At 43.6% G+C, this 15947-nt stretch overlaps 1 long non-coding RNA gene across 4 annotated transcripts in view; it reads left to right on the top strand.

Annotated features, from left to right (window-relative positions):
* The window catches only part of LOC142009104 (uncharacterized), an 81173-nt gene that overhangs the window by 49919 nt on the left and 15307 nt on the right, over positions 1 to 15947 (top strand). For all 4 annotated transcript variants that reach the window (XR_012644332.1, XR_012644331.1, XR_012644329.1 and 1 more), the window contains one exon: positions 10599 to 11417. This is a non-coding gene — a long non-coding RNA (uncharacterized LOC142009104). The remainder of the gene's footprint in view (positions 1 to 10598; positions 11418 to 15947) is intronic.

The raw sequence follows: 15947 nt of genomic DNA on the forward strand, positions 1-15947 counted from the left end.
CCTCTGCGCCAGGTGGCATGGGACAATGGGTGGCTGTTAATACCCAGACCCCAGGTTCCCAGTCCAGCCCTGGTAGAAAGACTCCTGTCTACCCTTCACAAGATTGTGGAGGGCGCAGCAGAGGGTGACCATGGTGGGGACATTTGGGAAGCTGACATTCAGCCTCATGAAGAGGCTGCGAAATCTCCCCTTCAGCCTCTTAAACACCTGCTTTACTGTGCCCCTGGCATGGTTGAGGTGGCCATTGAAGGCGCCCTGGGCTGGTGCGGTGCGTCCAGTATAGGGCTGTATGAGCCATGAGTGCAGCAGGTACATAGTGTCAGCCATGATGCAGGGGGGTATCGTGATGTCCCCAAGTGGGAGCTCCCATGGGGGACATAAGTGGCTTCCTGCATCTGGAGTCCCAGCCACAAATTCCAGAACACCCGGGCATCATGGGCCCTGCCCGGCCATCCCATGCACACGCCCAGAAAATGGCCCCTCCTCTTCAGCAGAGCTTGGGATACCACTGAATGGTACCCCTTCCTGTTAATGTAGGCACCCCCGATGTGGTTCAGGGCCCAGGTTGCCATGTGTGTCCCATCCAGGGCTCCAGAACAATTTGGAAATACCAGCTCCAAGAACCCGGTGAGGGTGGCGTCCAGGTCACCGAGGGTGACACGTTGCAGGAGCACCGTGTTGATGGTTTGGACGACCAGCAGGGGTGGAAGGAAGACACATCCATGAGTACCAGACCCTGTTCCCTTTGCCCAGTAGCTCCCTCCCCACAGTGGGTCTGTGGTGTGAGCTAGGCTTACCTCTTATCAGCACCTCTCCTATGTTGGCCTTGCCAACTCCGAACTGGGGGCTGACGGACTGGTGGCTGCTGGGAGTCGCCAGCATCCACAGTGTGATGGCCACCCTCTCCTGCACTCAGAGCGCTGGCCGCATCCGGGGCCTGGGCTTGGAGAACTGGGGTGAGCCAGTGTCATAGGTCCTCAAATGTCTCCTGGGTCATGCAAAAGTTCTTCAGCCACTGATAGTCATTCCACCCCCCCAGCACAAGCCGGTCCCACCACTTGCTGCTGGTGGCAAAGGCCCATCGGCGCCAGACCGGGGGGGCTTGGGAAGGGGCAGCAGGGCCCTGGCCAAGGCCTGTAGATGGGGCCTGTGTGAGCGACCTGGCTGCGCTGTTGGGAGGCCATGGTGAGCAGCATGGCCAGGAGGCTGGCCAAGGTGCTGAGGAAGTCCTCCTGTGGGAGCTTCTGGGCAGGCATAGTATGCAGTTTTGCTCCCTGGCACATAGTCTGCCCTGCTGTCTGTAGCCTGGCAGCCTTGAACACGAGCAGGGTGGGGGTGTTGGGAGGAGCCCTTTAAGGGGTCAGCTGGCTGCGATCCCAGAAGGGCTTGTCAGTCATGCAACCCTTGCCAACATCATATCCTGGCCCCTTATGTTGAAGTAGAGGCTATTGTTTTGTAGACACTTCGAAGCAGAAGGACCCTACTTCTAAGTAAGGGAGGGGTGCTTTTTGTAGGTAGATGCTCTTTGAAGGTGCTTACTTTGAATTAAGCAACCTCAAAGTTATTTTGTAGTGTAGACATAGCCTAGGAATATCTTTCACGATGTTGGAGATAACACCACTTTGCTGAGTTGCTAATGTACTTCTGGCACCCCCAAATAGTTCCTGTTTTAGGATTGTTCCCTAAAAGCTGAAACACTGCTGCAGAAAATGGGCTGGGTGACATAGAGGTGACTCTAGCGGTCTTGGAATGTCATGTGCCTATCACATTTTTCCTTTGCTGGTTCTGTGGAGATTCTTGTATCTGAAGTACTTTGCTACCAAGACTTGTGCTATATTAATGTTGCATAGGTGGGGATGCTGTCACTGTACACTCCAACTTCCTGTATCGGAGGGGTAGCCATGTTAGTCTGGATCTGTAACAGCAACGAAGGGTCCTGTGGCACTTTATAGACTAACAGAAAAGTTTTGAGCATGAGCTTTCATGAGCACAGACTCACTTCATCAGATGCTGGTCTAGCATCTGATGAAGTGAGTCTGTGCTCACGAAAGCTCATGCTCAAAACTTTTCTGTTAGTCTATAAGGTGCCACAGGACCCTTCGTTGCTGCTCCAACTTCCTGGTTGCTTATTGGCTTTGTTACTTGGCATGGAATTGTCACAACTCGTGGTGTACTTTGTTTTTGATGGCATATTTCAAAACTGCCTGGAGGGTATTAAATTGAAGTTTTCCCAGAATTACTGTTAGCATTTAAAGGGTGGTGGTGGGAAATGACACTTTTTAGTAAATATTTGGAGATCACATTAGTTTCAGAATATTTACTTTACAAGTCTTTGATTTGTATAGCACATTAATTGAACATTTCTAATGTGTTTTGATTCAGAGCAGCACTGAAGTGCCATTGACTTAAATTGGCACTTAAGCAGATGTTCAAGGATTGTCTTGAAAAGGGATCACTTTCTGAGTTAGGGCCCTTAGACAATAGGCAGCAATTAACTCAAACATAATTGATTAAAGTGGTGCAGTTTGTCAGGCAATCCCTGTTGGACAGGCTGTAAGGTAATGACACTTGACAAATGACCAAAACCAGGTGCCTGAGGCCATGTGACTTTTTTTAATGGCAAGCCAAATCCATACTCTAAATGTATTGAGCGGGGGGGGGACGAGGATTTAATGGGGAAATGGGCACTGCTTCTCAAGGTGTTCTGTTTTTTTGCTAGCTTTTTGTTGCTGCTCTTTCTGCCCAAACCTTTCAGTATAATAAAATAAGAATACAGCATTTCTCATTCATTTCTTCCTTTTTTAATTACTTCACATTTATAGTCTTTTTTTTTTTTTTGTTTACTTGCTTGCAATGGTGGCATACTTAAAACATAAGGATCAAAATCTGAACTTGTGCCTGCATTCACAGATTTGTATGATTACATATTTTCACTTCTTAAAATCTGAAAATACAGATTATATCTTATTAGCATACTGTTTATTCACCGTTTTTGTGGGGTTTGTGGTGAGCCTCATTCTTTCTAAAACAGAAAAGGCACAGTCCTTCGCTCCAAAGAACTCACAAAATATACACGGGCAAATAATGGGACGGGATACAAAAAATACCATTAAGCTTGCTGTTCTCAGTCAATGTCTTATGTAAACATGGCAGAGGTGAGGTTTCAGTCACAATAGTTTTAAAATTGATCAAAGCTCTTCAGCCATAATGGTCTCTATATTATGAGAAGTAAAATATTTGTGGGTTATAACTGACTTTATACTGAAACTCAATCCATCTGACATATTACAGATTTTGAACCACCCTTTGATACCTATTCCTATACAACCAAAATATGAAGTATGGGCAGATTATAAACCATGGAGTAAGACTGCAACTGTTTAAGAAGCATGTAGTACAATCTGATATCTTGAGAAAGAACTTAGTCACCAACTTTAACAGCAGCAGCTCTAGGAGCATAGTTTGTGTCTTTACACCACTTTTAAGAGTAAAAAAACAAAAACCAGTCAAGTAGCACTTTAAAGACTAGCAAAATGGTTTATTAGGTGAGCTTTCGTGGGACAGACCCACTTCTTCAGACCATAGCCAGACCAGAACGGACTCAATATTTAAGGCACAGAGAACCAAAAACAGTAAGCAAGGAGGACAAATCAGAAAAAGATAATCAAGGTGAGCAAATCAGAGAGTGGAGGGGTGGGGGGGGGAAGGTCAAGAATTAGACCTTTTGAATTTTGAATTCTTGACCTTTTCCCCCACCCCTCCACTCTCTGATTTGCTCACCTTGATTATCTTTTTCTGATTTGTCCTCCTTGCTTACTGTTTTTGGTTCTCTGTGCCTTAAATATTGAGTCCGTTCTGGTCTGGCTATGGTCTGAAGAAGTGGGTCTGTCCCACGAAAGCTCACCTAATAAACCATTTTGCTAGTCTTTAAAGTGCTACTTGACTGGTTTTTGTTTTGATAGTGTACAGACTAGCACGGCTTCCTCTTTGTCACTTTTAAGAGTGCTTTTCCAGAACATTTGATGTTCAAGGGTGGTATAATCCTGAAGAAAATTTAAACAGACTGCTGGTACAGTGGTACCAGTTTAAAATCATGAGGAAAAAGGTCAGAGCTGTAAAGTAGTTTTAACCAGCTGTTGGTTTAAACAAGAACACCCACAACTAAAGCCAAAATTGTTAGAGACCTTGGAATTTTATTATGCATAGAAGTTAATGATGCAGGCATTTTGGTAGGGAAAACTATTAAAAGAATAAAGAATAAATGTTGTGTTTTTCCAAGATTTGCTTTTGAAACTAAACTCATACTATAAGCCGCATAATGCACAGGTGATGTTAAGTTAGTGAGAAGTATTAAAGGGGGATTGATGCTATGTCATAAACAAAACTCATGGATTTGAATTGCTGCAATACCTTGTTTTAATTAGATACAGCAATTTTATACAGAACACTTGTATAATATTCTAAAAAACTTTAGAGCTTCTTATGGGAGGAGAGCTAATAAAAAGTTATATGAATCTGAAGTGGAAAAAGTCAACACTCACAATTACAACCTGAGGATTTTACTTTTTACAGTTGTAGAATGTTACCAGCTTCAACACCTCTCTGAACAGAATAAAGAATTCTATCAAAATATCTTGTCATCACTTTATATTCACCGCTTAGCTCTAGATATCAGGTAGAATTTTTTTTATGAATTCTGAGATGGATTTTAAAGCCCTTAGAGACTAGTAAAATCTTTACATTCCTCCTCCCCACTTGCATATTGCTTTGAGGTAATCTGCTTCTAAAATGTATTTTTATTATAGTGTTGAAATATTTTGCTTTTAAAGAGAACAAACTAGCATAGTAAAAAAGTGCTGCATGAACCTTTAATGCAGAATGAAGGAAGTGTACTTCTGTCAGTCTGGACCAATCAGCCCCCGGTAGCATCTTTTTATCAAAGAAATAATCACTTCCTGCAAGCAGTATTGTTAGTCTTCAAAAAAAACAAAAAAACAAAAAACAAAAAAAAAAACAAAAAAACACACCTCTTAAAATTGATCAATTTTTAAGTGCGTTTCCATTCTTGCAGAAGATAAGGCTTGTTTAACACTGTGGCTGACAGGGTGAAATGAGCCCTGTATGCAGTTTGTGGGAAACCAGGAAACCATGCTAAGAATTTGAAAGATAGATGTTAATTTATCAGTAAAACACTGCTTGTAGATTTAACATACTATCTCAGAAAGCAATGGAAAGGTAACTTTTTGTATCTTATCTATCTGGTAGGGAAATATATCCTGCAATCATTACTGTTATTAACTTGTAACAAAGTGCATCCATTCTTCAGTTTAACTTTATATAAGCCTTTTAATAATGGCAGTGGAGAAGGTTACATAGCCTTAAGTGAGAATTCCTTAAAACAAGGTCAGCTGGCTACTTGTTTCCCCATCATCCATCCCCCTGCCTACCCTTTTCAGGGCATAGCAGAGTGTTTAAGAAGCTCTGCTGCTGGTGGAAAGAAATACATTAGATGCTGTTGCTGACTGCTTTGTAAACAAAATTGATAGTCTTATATAAAGCAAAAAAAAAAAAAGTCCATATCTAGAAGAGCCTTGCAGTCTGATAGAGGAGCTGGATTGTAATGCAGAAGGGTGTATTTAGATAAAATTGGGTTCATAATTAATACTTTCATTTTCATCAAGTGTTGAAGCTTAGAAATGCATTGACTGAGGGTGTGTGCAAAGTATTATTGCTGACACTTCAGTCTAATGGTAGAATATATCTAAGTATTCTAGTCTCCAGGAACAGAGGCCTAATATATTGAAAATTGCAAGTTTTGCTCAGATAAACTGGGAGAAAAATAACCTTTTAATTTTTCTTCCAACGTGTTTTAAAAATGCCTAAATAAATGACTGCCCTAACTTTGGTGTACTCAGCTAAGAGGAATAAGGGGATTTCGAAAGGTGCAGGGTCCTTTCGAAAAGGACCCCCATGTAGCCGCACTCAGCCGTGAGCATTCAAAAGCAGTGCTTTAGAAGCGCTGCGTCCGGAAGTGTCCCAGTGCTGATGAGGCTCTGAATATTCAATTCAGCACGTCATTAGTAATCGTCAAAATGGCCATTTACATGGCCATTTCGAAGTTTGGGCCAAGTGTGGCTCCATAGTGGTGGTGTGTTCTGCACTCTTTGCATATTGTTCATTTCCTTATCTTCCCCTGGCACTCCCTGTAGCAGATGCAATTTTGGAAGCTGGCCCATTTCTTTTGTCTTGTGCAGTATTTATCATAAGGTATCTTAGTTTTATTTAAGCTAAATAGAAATATAACTTAACAGAAAAGTTAGTCAAAATTGAAACCTTAAATTAGATTTAAAATTTTTGGACAGAATACACATGCAGTCGGCATTTAACAATCTAAAACTATGAAGGTGGTGTGTTATGAAAGTTGAAACCTTCATTTTGAGGTGACCAAGTAGCTCCGCAGTATGGCAGCTCTGCCCTCTAATTTTTGCTTTATAATCCACAGCTCCCACTTTTGGGTTTGGTATCTGTCTTAGTTACACAGGGTCAGTGACCAAAACAACTAAATGTTAAAGCTAGACATATTAGAAAATCCAAGTAATTGATCTTGAGTCTGTTCAGATTTCTATGACAGAAGTAATGTGCCCCCCTGTTCCTCTGCCTCCTCTGGAAAAGCTGAATTTTTGGAATCTGCTGCTATCCTTTACTTTTTGAAGAATAAAGTGATTTAATGTTCAAGTTTTGGACCATTAAAACTCCTAGGGCTTGTCTACACTACACACTTGTTGTTTAAAGGTTTGCTCTTCCTCTTGCAGAGAGGCCATTCTCAGTGTGTCGGCTACGAGGGGGTCTTCCATGCCTCCTACCCCAAGTGTCTCTACTTCCAGAAGTTAGAAGCCTGGGATATGAAAAAGTAGGGAACAGCGCCTGAAGCTCTTGCTGCTTCGGGAGTCCCTCAAAACAGTATTTAACCCCAGACAAATCCCACAATGGAAACACAGATGATCACTTCAAAGAGAAAAATGGCTTCCTTTGCTTCCCAGGCAGACATGCTAACAAAAGACAGAAGCATTCAGCTTCCTCAGTTCCAAGCATCACGTAGTTCAGCTCTTAGGACTCTGCAGGCATCTCCGGCACTGACTGAGAGTTGGCAGCCACTTCAAATAGTGCTGAGGCAAAGGACTGTGAGTTACCCCCCACCACCTGCACCCCCCAGCACATCCGCAGTCACTTCGGTGAACCCAGTGTGACTTCAGACTCAGGATAGCTTATTCTGTCAGCAGCAGTGGCTTTTCCCTTTGATCCTGCCACCCCACTTCACTTACTGATGCCACCAACATCACCTTCTTGCCCTGTGCTGCATCAGCAGAGTGCTGACTGACATGGCAATGACAAAGCCCTCAGCTTCCACAGTGCCATCACCGACTCACCTGAGCATTCCCATTCTTCACTAGATTAGTCAATGTGGTTCAACGCTGCTCACTACTATTTCTAAACAAAAAAGCAGTAGTCTTTAAAGTGCTACTGGACTGCTTTTTTGTTTTGATGGTATATGGACTAACACGGCTATCTCTTTTACTATTTCTAAGTCTGGCTGACCTCAGCACATCCCATTCCCTGGGATCTCCATTTCTGAATGGGGGCTTCTCACCAGACCCAGTATTACCATATTTTCAGTCCTCCACCGCCCCAAAAACCTCTCTATACATTATTCCCCACCAGTAAATAGAGACCCATGCTGGCAAACCACATCAGCCAGACAATACCCATGGTATGTTCCCCTCCAAGGGTGGGTCTGCAAATACCATTATCTGGCTAGTGGCCATATGGGGGCACATGGGACTATTATACAATGGGATATGTTAACTGTCCTGTTCCATGGACGAAAGTTCACAAACCTCCTCTGCTGATCCCCCAAGCTGGAGGCTGGCCTCTGCAGTGAACCCACACCTCAACTACAAACAGAAATCGCAGGGGCTGTCTCACCCGGGATGATTCAGGCATCCCCTCACCCCAGGAAACCAAATTACCAATAACATTTATGGACTTGAAACCTTACATTTGCATAACATTACGCCCTGTTACAGAGCACTGCATCTGACACCCACATGGGCAGAACCATTTTGCTGCAGGCCTCCTGGCCTTATCTGAAGCCCATGCTGCTTAGTCGCCTGAGTGGACCACCGATAGGGACATCTCTCAAAGAAGAGCAAGTTACTCACCTGTGCAGTAACTGATGTTCTTCAAGACATTTCCATATGCCTGCTCCACTATTCACCCTCCTCCCCTCTACTTTAGATTTGAGACTTGTCCGTTTAAGAGAAGGTACTGAGAAGCCCAAACTTCATGTGCGCTATTTAAACAGGGACAGTTTTTGCAGCAGGCAGAGTGCATGTGCACTTCAGGCTCCTGATAGTCAAAATCTCTGATCAAAGGTGTTGGGAAACCACTCTTGACCTAAGAAGAGTACCAACAGTGACACTCATCTTGAAGAACATCAGTTACTGCATAGATGGGTAACCTCCTCTTCTCAAAGTTCTCTGTACCAAGATGCCCTTTACCTTGAGGGAGCAGTGTCAACAACCCCCAACATCTGCACAAGAGACCCATAGGATTGCAATCTCCAGCTTGAAAGCACCATAAATCTCATGCCTGAGGAGAAGAATTCTGAGCAAGCCAGCTGATAAGTGATATTTAGAAAGGGCAGCAGGGCTCCATTGAGCTAAGAAAGCCCTTGTGTTTGAGCTTAGATATGCAACTCATAACTGCCATGGGAAAACCAACAAATAAGTGTGGAAGAGGAGCTGTTGATGTTTACCTCTTCACTTGAAGAAGCACGCAATGGTATGCTTATGTGATTAAAAATCACGTTTCAGCCTTGAAGAACTGTTTCTGTTCTACTGGACTCTATTTTTTTTCTACCAAAGCTTTCCTGTGACTAAATGGCATGGGGTGCAATAAGTTGCACTGTAGTCAAAATGCTGCTGTGTTGGATGCCGTCAGTACAAATACCAAACCAGTGATGCCAATCAAATCCAGCGGTAAACTGGTTGGGCAACATAATTTGCCCCACCCTGTATAGTGTTCTGTCAGTGGACTGCAACACAAGTTCTCATGTTCCCATGCATATTGAACAAATATTAAAAATAGGTAGGAACAGCTGTAGTTTCATCCAGGTGCATTGAGAAATACTGGCTACTCCACGCTCTTCTAAACAGCTGTTTCTCAGTATGGGCAGCCATACCATGAATTTGTCAGCTGCCCACAACAACGTGTAGAACTGCTTTAATTGCAAGGAACTAGAGGATCCCAACATAACAATATTTGAGATAGGACCTGCAGTAAATTCTTCCATAATGTGATGTGACTTGTCAGCTTTCACTATTCAGGGCTAACTAGGTGAAACTCACTGCTGTGGTGCCTCCTGCTGCTCTCACAGGAATTAGCTCTTCCAGCCTCCTTAGTGCCCTCCTTTGGCTTATGTCTCACCTGCTGTTGCCTGTTTGTTCTCCACCTAGTCTCAGGACCTGCATCCCTCCCAGACTACATAGCTCTCCCCTCATCTACTGCCCTGCCCCACTGAGCCACATTCTGGGGTCCTTCCATCTCAAAGAACTCCAAGACTTTACACCCATCTTGCCTCAGTGACCCACTGCCTCTACCCCCTTACCTCAGGGGCAAACTGCAGTCAGAAGTGGACACTCATAATTGGCAAAAGGTTTGTGATCCTGCTGCCTTTGCTACCCTGGCTGCATTCCTGCATCCCTAGCACCCTCAGGCCTGTCTGAGGCTCTGCAGCCTTAGGCTTGCCTTGCCAGAGCTCTGCCCGCTTTCACGCAGCCCTGCTCTATGTTAGGAAACCAGTGTAGCTTCCCTGACATCAGGCCCCTCAGCTGGAACATGAATCTTCTCTCTTCCTGCTCTCAAGGAGCCCTCTATTTATACAGCACCAGCTGGGCCCTAATTAGCTGCAGCTCTAACTGGCAGCTAAGTGCCCCAGTTGCTGGCTTTTTCAATCTCAGCCCTGGGAGAAGGTTGAGTCTGAAAAAGCCGAGTTTGCCCAGCTCTGGCAGAAAAAGGTTAATCACCCAACTACAAGGACATAGGATCATTCTGATGTTCAAAGATGTTCTTGTTTATAGTATTGCCAGTTGGTATAACATTTTGAGTTTGTGAACACATACGTGTTGACTTTGAGTTCAGTGGCATTCATTTGTGGAGATGGATACTTGTTATCCAAATGACTTGGTGCTCTGTCTTCCTAATGTACATTCAGAATCCTCTACCAGTTACTGTAATAATTCCTTAGAATCACTGCCGTAGCTGGTACATGGTTCAGATCCTTGAAAGGAAACACAGGCTGCAAACAATAGATCCATAGTAGAAGGAAAAGTAAGAATGGAAGTGGTGTCATGACTGCCCTCTTACCTGCCTCTGCAGATCAGTATAGGGAGCATGCATTACACTCCAGTTAACATCCTTATGGAGAATGGTAATCTGTGAAGGGGTGATGTAATTTGAGAGGTCCTGCCACAGTGCAGATGAGGACAGATGGAGGAGCACCGGGCAGTTTTTGATGATCTTTTCTTCTTCTCCAACAGCTGCCTCTTCTGTGATAAGATCTGCAGCTCCAGAATTGGGCTGATCAACCATCAACAAACTCACAAATAGGAGGCTGACATGAAGATGTCCTACACATCATTTAGTGACCACTAAGAAGAAGTATAATTAGCATTTCATTCTTTCAGTATTTGTGTTTTGACCTGTTTGGTGCAACAACAACAAAAGTTCATGTACAGGCATATTTTATTCATACAGATGCCCGTTACTGGGTCTATTCTGACATGTTATAGCCAGGTTCCTCAGTTTTTAAATCTTGTCTTTGTGATTTCTCACAAGGATAGACGTGAGAAGAGTGAAAGTGTTTAAGGGAGAGCCATAATCTCTCTAAAAGTGTAATACTTGTACGGCTCTCCAGAAATTCACTCAAAAGGAATCTACAGCTTGTTTTTCCTTGGTGGGGGAAAAGCCATGAGACTTGCCTTGGATTCAGTGCGTCAGAGGGCGGGACAGATCAGTCCCCTTGAGTCAAGGCAGTCAGTATACTACAGCCTAAATAGCCAGCCTGTGATCCAGAGGCTCAAAAAGACTATGAGCCATCTAAAGACATGGATCACCAGATGAAGGAACCACTGGAGCTGTCAGATACAGCTGCTGCGCAAGGGACAAAAGAATGTACTCCCGAGTCAGCTTCTTAAAAGCAGTTGGAGTCCCTGGTGATGCACAAGAAGAAACATAGGCAACAGACTACAGGAAGCCAAACCAGCAGTGTACCACAACTGGAGCTTTTCAGAGAGATGGTAACAAAGTTGTGGATAAAAAGAGCTAGTCTAAGATTCCTCTTCATCATTTATTCTTATGTAAGTGTCCTTAACATATGCAGTACATTAGAAATGTGGTTTACTTTTACACACACTCTGTAAAGGCTGGTAACATAGGGGACAGTGCTACTCTCCCAAGCATGGACCTTCACCAGACAATATTTTTATAAAAGTGTAACACTGTGTCTACCAGGAGAGGCAGACAAATGCTTAACAGATGTGGAGTGGGTTTGAAGGGCATCTGCAATTATTAATTATATGAGGTGAGGCTAAACTCTGACTCTTGAGCTGCATATGACTCTTTTACAGTTAGAGTGACTTCTGGAACCCCTAAACCTCCTATTCTCCACCAATCAGACTTGTGGAGAGAGCTCGGGACTTCTACCCTGGAGCAGATGGTGGAACTAAGGACTCTTCTGCCCAGTAGGAAGGTGGGGTCTTTATAGCTGCTGGGGCATGGCTTGAGTAGGGCGAGAGGTTCCATATGTTTGACTATCGCTGAATTACACCTTGGGGTGGCACATCCCACATAGCTAACGGGAGAGTGAAGTGGTGTCTACACTGCAGTTAATAACTTGGGGTAGCCCAAGCCAGATGACTTGGGGTTGCAGGGCTCAGTCATAGGACTGGATTAATTGTAATGTAGACATTCAAGTTAGGACTCAGTCTTTGGATTTGGGCTCAGGAGCCCTGGGAGTTGGGAGGATCCCAGAGCTCAGTCTTCAGCCTGAGCCCGAATGTTCACACTGCTGTTAAACAGCCTCATAGCCAAATTCAGCTGGCAGCCAGCTGTGCATGTCTGTCTGTAGTGCCTGTATTCTCTAACAGGCTTTTGCAAAGCCCCAGCTTAACTCAAATACCCAAGGATTGGGGGGAAGGAGCACACATCAGCTAACCCCATCCCCTTTACCCTGCCAGTGGTTAAGCCAAGAACAAAAACTGGGTGGTGTGAGGAGCAGCCCCCACTTCCTGCCATTCATGTGTTTTGGGCTTTGTCCTCACAATCTAAAATTAGTAATAGGGTATTTATTCAAGTGCAGACAGACTCTGAGTAGTGGAAGAGGGTAGAGCAGGAAAAGCTACATACAGCTTCCTCTTAATTCCTCTTCCTAAGACTTCTGCGTCTGTTCCTACAATATGCCGCTTAGCCCAGCAACTAAATGCCAAGTTGTACTAAATGCATCACTCTGTGCCCATTGGACACCTTATTTAAACCTCATATATAATCTGATTAACCTGACCAAGAGGCTAAAAAATGATCTATGGCTGCTTATGCTAGGGATGAATTTGGGGCCTCTTATATCATCTGTGCAGCATCCTTTCATAAAAATCTATCTTCTTAGAATGAGAGGCACAGATTGTGCATCCCCACCACCAACCCTAGATTTACTTCTTGGGTATATCTGTACTGTAAAAAGCCAACTGACCTAGGCCGGTTGAGAGGTGAGGTGGAACCTGGGACTACAGCAAGGGGGCTCTGCTGCATGAGCTGAAAGCCAACTGCCTGCCAGTTAAGGCTGTAGAGCAGAATTCATTCTTCCTGCTCAGTAGTCCCAGAGACTCTGATATATCTGTGTAGATCTTACCCACAATGTGAGGGTAGAATTTGTGGACACTGTGGGGGGGTCCTTTGGGAAGGTCCCGTCTCCACGGGCGGCATGTGATTCGAAAAGCTGCACTTTCGAATCGCTGCGGCCGCCATTATTCATTGCAGTGCCTCATTAGCATATTTTGAACCTGCTCATTAACATGCCCCTTTCAAAAGGAAGGGGCACGTGTAGACCCAGCCTGGGTGTATGCTGCAGGCACATTGCCACATTTTGCATTGGAGCAAGTTGTGTAGGAGATACAAATCACAAAGGTTACACAGAAAAGATTTGAGGCACTCAGGCTAAATTACAAATTGAACCTCTCTTGTCCAGCAACATCCATATTCTGGCATGATTTTAGTTAACTAGGTGACTCCTTATCATGGGTGTGGCCAAGTTTTCTGTGGTCCCATAAAGTTTGTTTACAGTCACCAGTTCTGTTTCTCAGCACCCAGTGCTGTTATATAGCTATAATTTATCCCTAAATGTCTTCTAAGAGTCCAGTATGCAGTGGAAGTGTTGGTAATGCTGTTAGGCAATATTGACCTCCTGTGGTCCAGCAGAAAAAAATAAAGGAAAGTAATTGGAGAAGCACATCTCCTCGTACTGGAAGGGACCTCAGGGGGCCCATTTAGTCCAGTCCCCTGCCTTCTTGGTAGGATCAAGCATCATCCCTGACATCTATTTGCCCCCATCCCTAAATGGGCTCCTTGAGGACTGAGCTCATAATCCTGGGTTTAGCAGGCTAATGCTCAAACTACTGAGCTATCCCTCCCTCCAAATACTTTGTTTCTTTACAGCCTTGATTAGAGAATCTCAACTCCATTTCACAGGCCTTTACCTAATTTATGCTGTTGTTATCCTATTGTCCCACTTTCAGCTAGGGAAACTGAAAAACAGACGTTGACTTGGACAACAGTGAAGCAGATTCTCTTGTTCAGCATTGGTGAGATCCTGAGGGTGCCAGACTGGAGAGATTCAACCCACACTTGTGTTAGGGCTGCCTCTCCACACTGACACTCAGAATTCAGAAAGTGGAGTCATGTAAAAACTTTAAAAAATACCTTGGCTATAAAGGCTCTGCTTAAAAAGCTCCACCAGGTCACAGATTCCCTTACCCTGGGTTGGTTGATTACCACCCCCTGACTGAAAATAAAACAAACTTTAACCTAGGAAGACACCTCCCAAAATGTCTTCCTGTGGGGTACCCCAAGCTTTTAATCCTCCCTCAGGTGAGAGTTTAGAAACAAAGAACTGATAGCTGACCTTTCAGTCTAACAATACATACAGACTCTGCTCTAGGATACCAGGATCAAATCACTGCCTTAAAAAATTATTCACAAAATGAGAAACATTTTGGTTGCAGCACAGAGAACTACTTCCCTGGGATTCAGCTAAGAAGTTACAGAATACAAGGGAAAGAAATCATTAACTAGAGCAGCTCCACATCAAGTCCCATAACAACAAATAACCTGATTGCGTCTAACTAAACATTTCCCTTCTACTATCATATTTATGGCTCATTATGAGACAGCCAGGATACTTACTGGATTCATTCCAGCTGCTTAGGAGCAATCATTTCGTTGTCTCCACTGCAGCTACACAAAGACCACTCACACTGCAATTGTTCTCAGTTTAAAAGAGTTTCTCTTCCTTCCATTGGCTTACCTGACCACCCCCTGCTGAGATTCCTCTGTAACCCTTTACAGGCATTCATTCAAGACAGCTTGTATTCCTGAGCCTTCTATATGGTAGGATTTGCTCTTTGGTGAATGGATAGTTCAGCCATGGCAAGGGGATTTCCTGGTAGTGCAGCTTCACTAGAAAAAAAAATGCTTGAGTAGATTTACTTAGAAATAGCAAGACTGGCTTATTGTGGGTCTGTGCAGTCCTCCCACTTCAGAGTCATGCTCGATGGCTCATTCTGCAAAGAAGCAAACCCCAGCTCTGGCAGAAACTGCTATGGAGGGTTCCTTATGGAGGTTATCTACACCTTCATCCCCTCTTGTGGGTTTCACCTCTTGAAAGGGTGATCCAGCTCAGAGGATGCCTAAGGAATCCTACATAGAGAAGTAAAATTGAATTTATTACCAACCTCCACATAACTGGTAAGTAATAATGTCTACAATAGGAATTCAGTGGCATGACCATAGTAAGAATTGCTCTAAACATCATTAGAGAAGTTCTTCCTCCTCCTTTTTATCAGAATGCCTGATAATCCAGAGACCATGTTCCACCACAGGAGCCAATATTGTAAAAATCTTAAACGGGTATCAGTTTTCCTACTCTGTGCGGATGAAAACCTGTTTTTGTAAGTACTCCTATGGCTCAGAAATATCCACCATTGACAAACCCTGAAGTTCCTGATTTTAAACAATTTCATTCAATATAAGTCAAAACTGCATTCCACTGATCCCATTTTTGTCTTTCTGATTTGTTTATTAGGAATAGTTTGCACAATTTTCAGATTTCAAATTCAGAAATTATTTAGGATACTTTTTATTTACTGAAGTTAGTTTGTGCACATATGGAAGTGGCACTCTAGGTTAATTACAGAGGTTATTTGCTGTTATTTCTGTCTTTCATTGGATTCCCAATTTATTTGGCAGCACACAAACGGTAAAGAGAATAAGCAAATATAGTACATTTGCATTTAATTAGTATGAAATGTTATTTTACCATAATAAATGGCTCTTTGGATATAGTTTCTTCATATTCACACTTATCTTGCCTTCAGCTCAATGAGCTTGAAGAATCTTATACAGAATAATGCCCAGGGGGATCATTTGAATGGCTATTATTTAGGGTATATCTACTCCTCAGTGGGTGGTGTCATTTTTTAGCGTGGGTGAATGTGGTAGATGTATACCTACTAGATTTAATTGGGAGGAAGGGGGCAGCAGAGGTTTGAGCATTGGCCTGCTAAACTTTGAGGGGGCCATTTAGTGATCTGGGGCAAACATAGAGAAGAAAAAAATTC

Source organism: Carettochelys insculpta, chromosome 2 (assembly GCF_033958435.1).
Source record: "Carettochelys insculpta isolate YL-2023 chromosome 2, ASM3395843v1, whole genome shotgun sequence".
NCBI lineage: Eukaryota > Metazoa > Chordata > Testudines > Carettochelyidae > Carettochelys > Carettochelys insculpta.